We start from the raw sequence: 9,402 nt of genomic DNA, 5'->3' as shown, positions 1-9,402 counted from the left end.
GTATTTTTGAGTGACAGCTCTGTGCCTGCCGGCCCCCTGACGTTTCAGTGCAGTTAACTTAAGAGATTTTGGATGACACACAAACCACTCCACAGCGGATTCCTACAAGATTAATAAAATGTAAGTATTGATCATATATATTGTCTGTGATGTACTTTGCAAGCATGGTTACTAGACGTTTGTTGTTTCGTTGTGTTAAGTTACTAATTAGCTAGTGAAGCTGTTAACTTAGCATTTAACGTTAGCTAACTGCTAACGTATTGATTATCGTCTTCTCTCTGTAGAATAATGAAACATTGTGGGACGTGCAGGACCCCGAGCAGAGCAGAGCTACGATGCTGTCCCAGGTAACGTTAGCTAGGTCAGTAACGTAGCTATATCTGATAATACACAATGCTAGGGTATTGGTTAAGTAGTACAATGTAGAAGCTGTGCATATAATGTATTCCTATCTAGAGGTTGACACATACAGTACATATGCAGTGTTAGCTGTGCCTAACTGGTTCATCTTTATAGATATGTGCATTATTATAGCATAGCATAGCATAGCATAGCATAAAAAGAAACTCAGTAATGGTAGCTACATTTACACCAAGAGGATGACATTACAAGACAACAAGAATGTTCATCTGTACTTTCCTAGTTATGACAAAACTGGCTATCCTAACTCTAATTACATGTATTCTGTTGCATTTGCAAGCAGGTCAGCATAAGGAAAGTGTTCATATTGTTTTTAAAGCCTGTTGCTAATGGCTACTTAAAAGCAAGTTATTTTAATTGTAAATCACCCAATCTTAGAAGCCGCAGTTATCAATAAGAACTTTGTTACCATTTGATTTGTGTAAGGAACTTTGTTATAATTTTCTATCACAGCTCACATCAGGCAGCAGGCAGTCCAACCAGGAGGACGTGGTAGCAGCAGAGGGAGAGGAGCCTTCAGTCTCTCTGTGGAGAAAACACTGTTTGCTAAGGCTTCTAACAGCCAGGGTATAGACCGATAGAGTATGTATTGATCATATTTTACTGAGATACTCAATTAACACTTACAATAACCTTTTTCTTAAGTTTATTTTCATTTGTGTACTTGTAGTTTCTAAGTCCATTGTATATCAATATATACAGTATACTGTCCTGTAATTTAATTTGTGTTTACATTGTTTTACTGTAATTATATTTTAAAATGCACATAATATATTAAAACACTTTTTTACATTCACCCTTGTCAGTTTGGTTCATTATATAATACAGGACATAAGGTTGAGACTATTATAATGCTTTATTTTTAGTCCAATATAAAACTTCACATACATAATGGATATTTGAACGTATTTGGCTGGGGCCCCGATGGTAGAAGAAGCTGGAACTCAGTGTCAGTCATTATTTGCAGTACATCACAGGTCAGGATCAGTTTTTCATCACCAACAATACACAAACATACTGAGTAATAGGGTTATGTATATATTTCACATATTCAGTTTCACCTAAGGAAGCTGTATTTCTCTGCTGACTTGTGTCTGCAACAACACTTCTGAGGGTGGTGCAGGAATATCACACACAACTCCTGGACGCCTGGGATCATCTGGTCTCCTGAGCTCACTGATGGCCCACCGCTCCAGTCTGGACGACAGCCTCTTTGAAGGGCTGGGATGTGGCTGTAGTCCTTCACTTCCTTGACTTATTGTAAAGCTTGAAGTACCTTATTAGATGAAATTTTTTTTTTGAATTTAGCTCAATAATAAATAATTTTAATTTTGCACTCTAGGAACATTTTTCTAGCTTTCATAATCACTACTGGAACACTTATTTCTGGAATATTATTGATCACACTTTCTAGATTCCTACCTCCGTGCTGACTACATGTGTAAAGTACAATATGGCTTCATGTTGAATTTACTCAAATGATCCATCTGCTTTTCCCTTGGGTAATCTGCCAAGGTGGTCCAGGGCAGCCAGCAGGACCCGAGCTTCATCAGCCATGCACATCACTAAAAAACAATAATGATCACTTAGCAAAGTGTGTTAGTTAAAGTACATTGTTTGGATAATAGTAACAATATGCATTCATTCTAAATATTGTTGAAATTTACATTGTTAAAATATACAAAAAATATGTCAATTATCTGCCATCTTGCAGCAGTGCAATACAAAAAGAAACAGTGTGTACAGATGGAACATTATCTAATGTATGTGTCAACCTCTAGATAGGAATACATTATATGCACAGCTTCTACATTGTACTACTTAACCAATACCCTAGCATTGTGTATTATCAGATATAGCTACGTTACTGACCTAGCTAACGTTACCTGGGACAGCATCGTAGCTCTGCTCTGCTCGGGGTCCTGCACGTCCCACAATGTTTCATTATTCTACAGAGAGAAGACGATAATCAATACGTTAGCAGTTAGCTAACGTTAAATGCTAAGTTAACAGCTTCACTAGCTAATTAGTAACTTAACACAACGAAACAACAAACGTCTAGTAACCATGCTTGCAAAGTACATCACAGACAATATATATGATCAATACTTACATTTTATTAATCTTGTAGGAATCCGCTGTGGAGTGGTTTGTGTGGCATCCCAAATCTCTTAAGTTAACTGCACTGAAACGTCAGGGGGCCGGCAGGCACAGAGCTGTCACTCAAAAATACTCCAAATACGCATCAGCCAATGGGGACGCACCCCTGTAAGACCCGCCCACGCGACAGCTTTGTGTCAGAATCGCAAGCAAAGACTAGGGAAGCGCAAATGAGAAAGCTGGGAGCAGAACTGCAAACGTGATGGAGAGATCAAAAGACTGATCACTGAGAAAGAAGCAGAGGGAACTGAAAACAAAAGGACATAATATCAAACAAATATAAGACCAATAGTTTACGACTACACAAATGTTTTGTTTGCAAGTTTTAAGTTTTACCTTTGAGGTGACAATTTTTTTGCTTGAGTTAGTGATTTTTGTTTGATACTTGAGACGTTTTGCTTGGTATTAAAGACACAAAAATAATTCCATAGTGATCATGGCATATATTTCTCATGATTTACAATTACTTATAGCCATCTACTTATTGCTACCCTGTACCCTAACTCAATTTGAGCGTTCCAAAACAAGTCAAAGAGCAGTAACTGGTGTTACGGTGTTCTGCCTTGGTTTCTTCTGGGCTTTTGGAAGTTAATGTTAAGACAACCCTTTATTTTCTCGAAAAAAAACAAACAGCGAAATTGACTCAAAATACCTATCCACATGATCAAGGATGTCTTGAATGTCCTAAAAGATTAAAATGTGTGCTGGAACATATTATTGACGAAACTCAAATTGGCTTCATGAAAAGTAGGCATATTGTTAATAACATCAGGCTTGTATTTGACCTTATTGACAGTTTTATTCTGTTTCTAGATTTCTGTAAAGCATTTGACACAGTCGAACACAAAGTTATATTCCAGGCCTTGGAGAAATTTGGTTTTGGTCTTACTTCTGTTTAGCTATCCAAACCATGTATAAGTGCTCAAACCACACGAAAACCATTGACTGTTAATATTAATGGACAAAGCATCCGGTTTTCCAGCAGGGGCGACTGCTCTGTTAGCATAAGGAAGTCTGTTTCCAGTCTATGAGAAAATGACTCTACTTCTCACTTGATTTATTACCTCAGTAAACATTTTCGTAATGAGTTCATGGCCTCAATCGCTACTTTCAAGTCTTCTTCAATAAAGCATGGAGTTCATTTAGTAAATGACAGTCCCATTTATTTTAAAATTGACGATAAAGTAGGGGATGCTTTAGGGGCTGGCCGTCCGTCAATACCCACTAGGTCCGGATTTGTTGCGGCACGGCTGCAGCCATGACTGACAGCTGTCACGAGGACCCGCTAGATCTCGCAAATTCACGTAGAATAGAACCACAAAACCAACAACAGTTTGTTTCCATCCAGAGGAGTAGAGGGGAAACAACTCTGTGCTGTGTTTTCAAGGTGTAGTGCAGGGAAATATGATCTGCCGTGAGCACGGTGTATTTTATTTTGAAAATGAACCGGATTTTTATTTTGTTTCTGTGCTCGACTTCCTGTCCCGCGCTATCTGCCGTGTGCTGAGTTGCTGCGGAGCTCTCCGGCGTCCGGCAAAAATAGAAGCTCTGCGTATCTGCTCCGGAGGGCTGTGGACCGCCGGAGCTGGGACGAAGTCGGAACGCAGCCGTTCTGCAGTCAGTGGAAACACACACATTGACTTTAATGGAAACCTAATGACTCCGCCGCCGTTCCGGAGCGGATCCGCAGCCGTTACACATCCAGTGGAAATTGGATGTTCGCCTAGGCGCATTTTAGTAATTCGCTGTTAAAATAACAATGAAATGCTGCGCTATTGACTTTAGACCAGGTTGTTGTTGGTCAATGGCGCGATCACTTCCCGCTGCCTCAAGATAGCAATATGCCAAGAATGCACCTGAACACACCTCCCTGTAAGACCAGCACAGATGAGCGCAGGTGCATTTGCTATTTTAACGACGTGGGCGCTGGACGGGAAATTGACAACTGCGTCGGTCTTAAACTGGCAAAGACGTCGGGCTTTGCGCTGTGCCGGGTGTAAGATAGGGCCTAAAGTCTCCCTCTGTATGAATCTCCTTACAATGTCATCCCCTCTGGGATAGGGAGAGTAATACTGCTCACAGTTAAATGCAGGGCCTGTATGATATGGAGTTTTATTCCTGTCTTTATTCAAGAGCGCATTATTTCAATTTGAGAGCATTTCTCATTGATTTTACCTTCAGATTTTGTAATACTTTCCCTCAAAACCTTGCTCTCACACTCGAATAGTCACTGCTCATGCTTGGATTTGCTCTGCTTCTGCTCAGACTTTCTGCTTGGACTCAGATATGTGGTTGCTTGGACAGATTTCCTGCTCTCAGCTTTTGCCCTTCTCCTCGCACTCTGGCTGCTTCTGTGCACTTGCAAATCTTCTCCTCTCGGATTTTTCCCAAGACTGTATGGCTGCAGCCTGGAGCGTCCCATCTCATGCCGTCCTGTCTCATGCCGTCCCGCCTGGTGCCGTCACCGAGCTTCTACTTTTCAAAATAAAAGCTGGCGTTTACTACTTTAATACTTTATTTTTTTTTAAAAAGCTGGCGTTTACTACTTTAATACTTTATTTTTTTTAAGACACTGAGTGTACCTTAAGGAAAATCACACAAAGAAACCATATTTGTCTGCAACCATAAATTGCTCTAGGTATAGAGTTATAATATTCGCTAACAAATGTCAACCAACGCTGATGCAGGTTTCATCAAATGTACGTTAACATCAGGGACACAACAATAACATCCAGAAATCAGCAAACTATATGTATGGCTAAAATTGTTACTTTAAACTTTACAGTTTAAACGTTTTTCAATTGATTGCAACAAACGTGCCATAGGCGTCGATTTCGGTGTGGGGACAGTGGGTAGGCCTACCTACCAGATTTCGTCATGAGTCATTTTGTACCCACCACTTTTTTTTGAAAACCTCTAGCTCAATTTAGTTAAAAAAAAAGTCCATAACACATATAATTCTTGAGCGACAGATGCAAAAAAAATCTCCCCCCCTCCCAACCATCTCTCTCTCTCTCTCTCTCTCTCTCTCTCTCTCTCTCTCGGGACATTCTGCTTAACGTGAAAAAGCTTAACGTGGTTTAATGTACGGTGTACCTAAACAACGATCAATCATCACCAAATTTCTCATGGCCATATCTTATAATGAACACTTAAGCCTGTCAAAAGAACTAAACCGAAATCCAACGATTAAGTTCTCACATTAACATTTTCTTCTTCATTGGCGCCTATGGGAGGAAAAAGCTTTTACCTATGATTACCAAATGTCTCTCTCATATTGCTCATAACCACTGAAAACTGTCAAAAAATCTAACCAGAAATGTGGTGATGATTGATCGTTGTTTAGGTACATTAAACCACGTTAAGCTTTTTCACCTTATGACTTATGAGAACCGTGGGGAGTCAACCCACAGCCGCTCTGCTGCCCTGCTGAAAATGTGAAGCAGAAACGCGTCAGATGTCAGATAACTTCCTTAATAATTGCACTTTGGGTTGGATTTTTTGACAGTTTTCAGTGGTTATGAGGAGCAATATGAGAGAGACATTTGGTAATCATTGTTTACGTACATTAAACCACGTTTTTATTCATTAGCTACAGGACAGCGTCTTTCAAACATGACCTGCTCGAAAGAGAAAAAAAAAAATAATGCGTCATTGTACCCAGCACTTCTGGAAATGTACTTCCAAATTTGCGTCTCTGTCACCAACACATTTCAAACCAATCTGACGCCCATGAACTTACCCGTATCTCCATCTGGAAAATAATTAGATTTCGTATTTTTGACCCTCTGAACTCACCGTTGGACACGCCTCGGCATGAGACGGGACGGCTTGACATGGGACGCTCCAGGCTGCAGCCATACCCGCCTCATTTTTCCTGCGCTCTCTGATTTTTTTTTTTTTTTTGTGTTACAACCCTGTCAAAATTCACCAACCAATAGAATGCCGAGTGTAGTGTTGACCAATGAAATGATCCCTGCCCCGTGGAGGGTGCGTTCGCTTTACTTTAGAGAGTCCCCTGTGGGCGGCTACTCTGTAACCGAGTTTATTTACCCCTGCCGTCCAATCCTTTATGATAAGTAGCTATATATGTCAACAGTGTGCACAGAATGGTCAACGCACTTCCACCTGCACCCACCGGGAAACGGGAGAAAGGCTTGACGTGGGTCATATCGAGTTACGTCCACAACTACGAGGGTGAGTAACATATAAATTAAGCACATAGCATATGGTGCTAGCATATAGTTTAGCTTAATGTCCGTAAACAAATAACATTTTCTTTATAGAGTTTAGCTAGATTGAACGACAGATGGTGGACAGTATGAGTGTATTTAATGACCCCACTTTGTATTTTTTTTTCTCGTTTGGTTAACCATGTTCCTGTGGATTTGGCTAATTTCAGACATGTTAGAGCCAATAGTAAAACCTAAACCTTAACATAACTAATAGAACACAAGAAACTGGATTGTTTGCGTTAGTTTTTGCATCACTGTTGACTGGGGTGAAGTTAGTTTAATGTTTGACATTCGTCGGTTTTCGCGGGCGTTACCTTCAATAGCGCCGTGTAAAGTTTCAGGGTATGTTGGAGAGCTAATTTAGGCAGACGTTTCACATTAAACTAATTTCACCCCGGCTCACTGTTGTGTGTTTTTCAGATATTGCTCTAAATTCTTATAACATTAGTATGACATTTATAAAATTCATATCGGTCTGTATAAAAAGTACAATTTCACTAGTATAATACACCACTATTTAAAATAGCAGTTATTTATTTTGTACCGTGATGAAATCAATAGAAAGTAAACTGTACAGAAAATAAGTATTTTATTTCTGTTTCTCTTCTTCCATGTGGGACGGCAGTACCCCCTGTTGAGCTGAAACACAGTTGCGCTGTGTGCCTGGACCAGTGCTGTACAGCCACTGTGTTGTTCCAGTCAGCACATAACTCCCAACTCAAACTCCCCTTGGTTCCCCGTGTACTCACCTGTGTGCAGAGGGCAGGCAGCAGTGGCACGAACCAAGATCTTTGGTAAGTCTGATAATAATGTAATTGTAATTCAAATACTACAACTACACACATATCAAGTTACATACACTTATCATTTCTTTATCTTGCATAAATTCACAGGGTGTACAACCAGGCCCGGGAGAGAAAATCACTGATGTCCACAAAAACGAAAGCAGAGAAGGTAAGAGATTAGTAATTGGAAGAGCCACATATTGCATGTTGTTTATGGTCTCATTTATGTTATTTATTGATTATTATATCGCGCACTTATATTGTAGGTAGTGGGCGTTTTCATCGCGGTTTGAGCGGAAGTGATAACATTATATATTTGTTTGCTTCACCTGTTCACCTGGGTTTTTTGGGCTTGGACAGAGAGGGGGTGAGCCTGGGAGCGAACACTTTCTGTTGACCGCCGCACTTATTTCGACTCACAAAGTAACTTTACATTTGGTAACTGCAGTACTAGTTGTATTTTACGTGTGGAGGAATAAATCATTGCAATACAATCTCGAGCGTGTCACAGTGCGTTTATGCATCTCTGTGTTCAGTCCCTCGCGGCAGCACTTTGTTGGACTGCTTACAGCCGCAACAGTAATTATGTTAAAAAAAAAAAACTATGTACACCTAATATCTTATGTGTTGATGTCTATGAATTTGTCATAAATAGGGAGCACACTATACAAAGAGAGTTGCTGGAGATCTACAAGGACTTCATCCCTGTTTCTGCACCATCACCTGCATAATCCAAGTGACAAAAGAGAGAACAGACCATTGTTTTCTCTGCTTACATGAATAGGTGCCTGTAATGTCTGCCGACATATACAATCATTCAATAAATGTTGATAAGAATCACTGATATTTCTTAAATCATTGTAGTTTTTTCAGAGCAATATGATACATATTATTAAAGCCATGTTCATATTTTTTACAAACTAAAACCCTGATCAAGACAAATAGGTTTTTCATGCCCTGTAACCTTTTTATAAAAAAAAAACAAAAAAAACGGTACAATTAAATTTACCAGAGCTGAGACTTGCAGGTTGTTAAATGGCTTTAATTACCTTGTCAAAATAAGTAATGAGTAATTCATAACAAACTGCACAATATTTAACACAAAACCTAAAAAGCGAATGGTTCATACTCCTGTGAAGCAGTACACTTTGCCTGTAGGATTTACTGTAACAGGAACATTGATATTGAAAAACAGATGACCCATGTACAGGTGAGTTTGTGAGCAGGGTCATGAAATAAACTAAAATAAAGATAAGCCGATTGTTGAAAAGAGGGGGAAATGCAGGGATTGCAACACAAATTAAGAATAATTAAAGTGCTCATATTATGCTTTTTGGCTTTTTCCCCCTTTCCTTTCTTGTGTTATATATCTTTTTGTGCATCTAATGGATTTACAAAGTGAAAAAGCCCAAAGTCCACCCCAAACGGACTTACCATCTCCAACAGAAAACACTGTTCACAAACGTGCGTCACTTTGTAACACACGTTATAATGCTCGCCTAGCTGCTAGCGTGGCACTCCCTCATACTCTGCTTCTGACTGGCTAGTGGTCCTTACCTAGCTACTGAGCATGTGCGACTCCCAACAAAGATGGAACAGAAGTGAGATGTCTCACTCTGTAGCTAAAACAGAGAGCTCAACACACAGGGTGAAAAGAGGAGCTGCAGCAATGTGCAGTACAACATAAATATGGTGGGGTTTTTTTTTAAGTTAAATCATGTAAACCTATTCTGATATAACCTCTAAATACAATTATGAACCTGAAAATGAGCATAATGCAACTAGTAGAAGATAAATGAACC

Source organism: Sander lucioperca, chromosome 2, assembly GCF_008315115.2.
Source record: "Sander lucioperca isolate FBNREF2018 chromosome 2, SLUC_FBN_1.2, whole genome shotgun sequence".
NCBI lineage: Eukaryota > Metazoa > Chordata > Actinopteri > Perciformes > Percidae > Sander > Sander lucioperca.
This window is presented reverse-complemented; position numbering follows the sequence as displayed.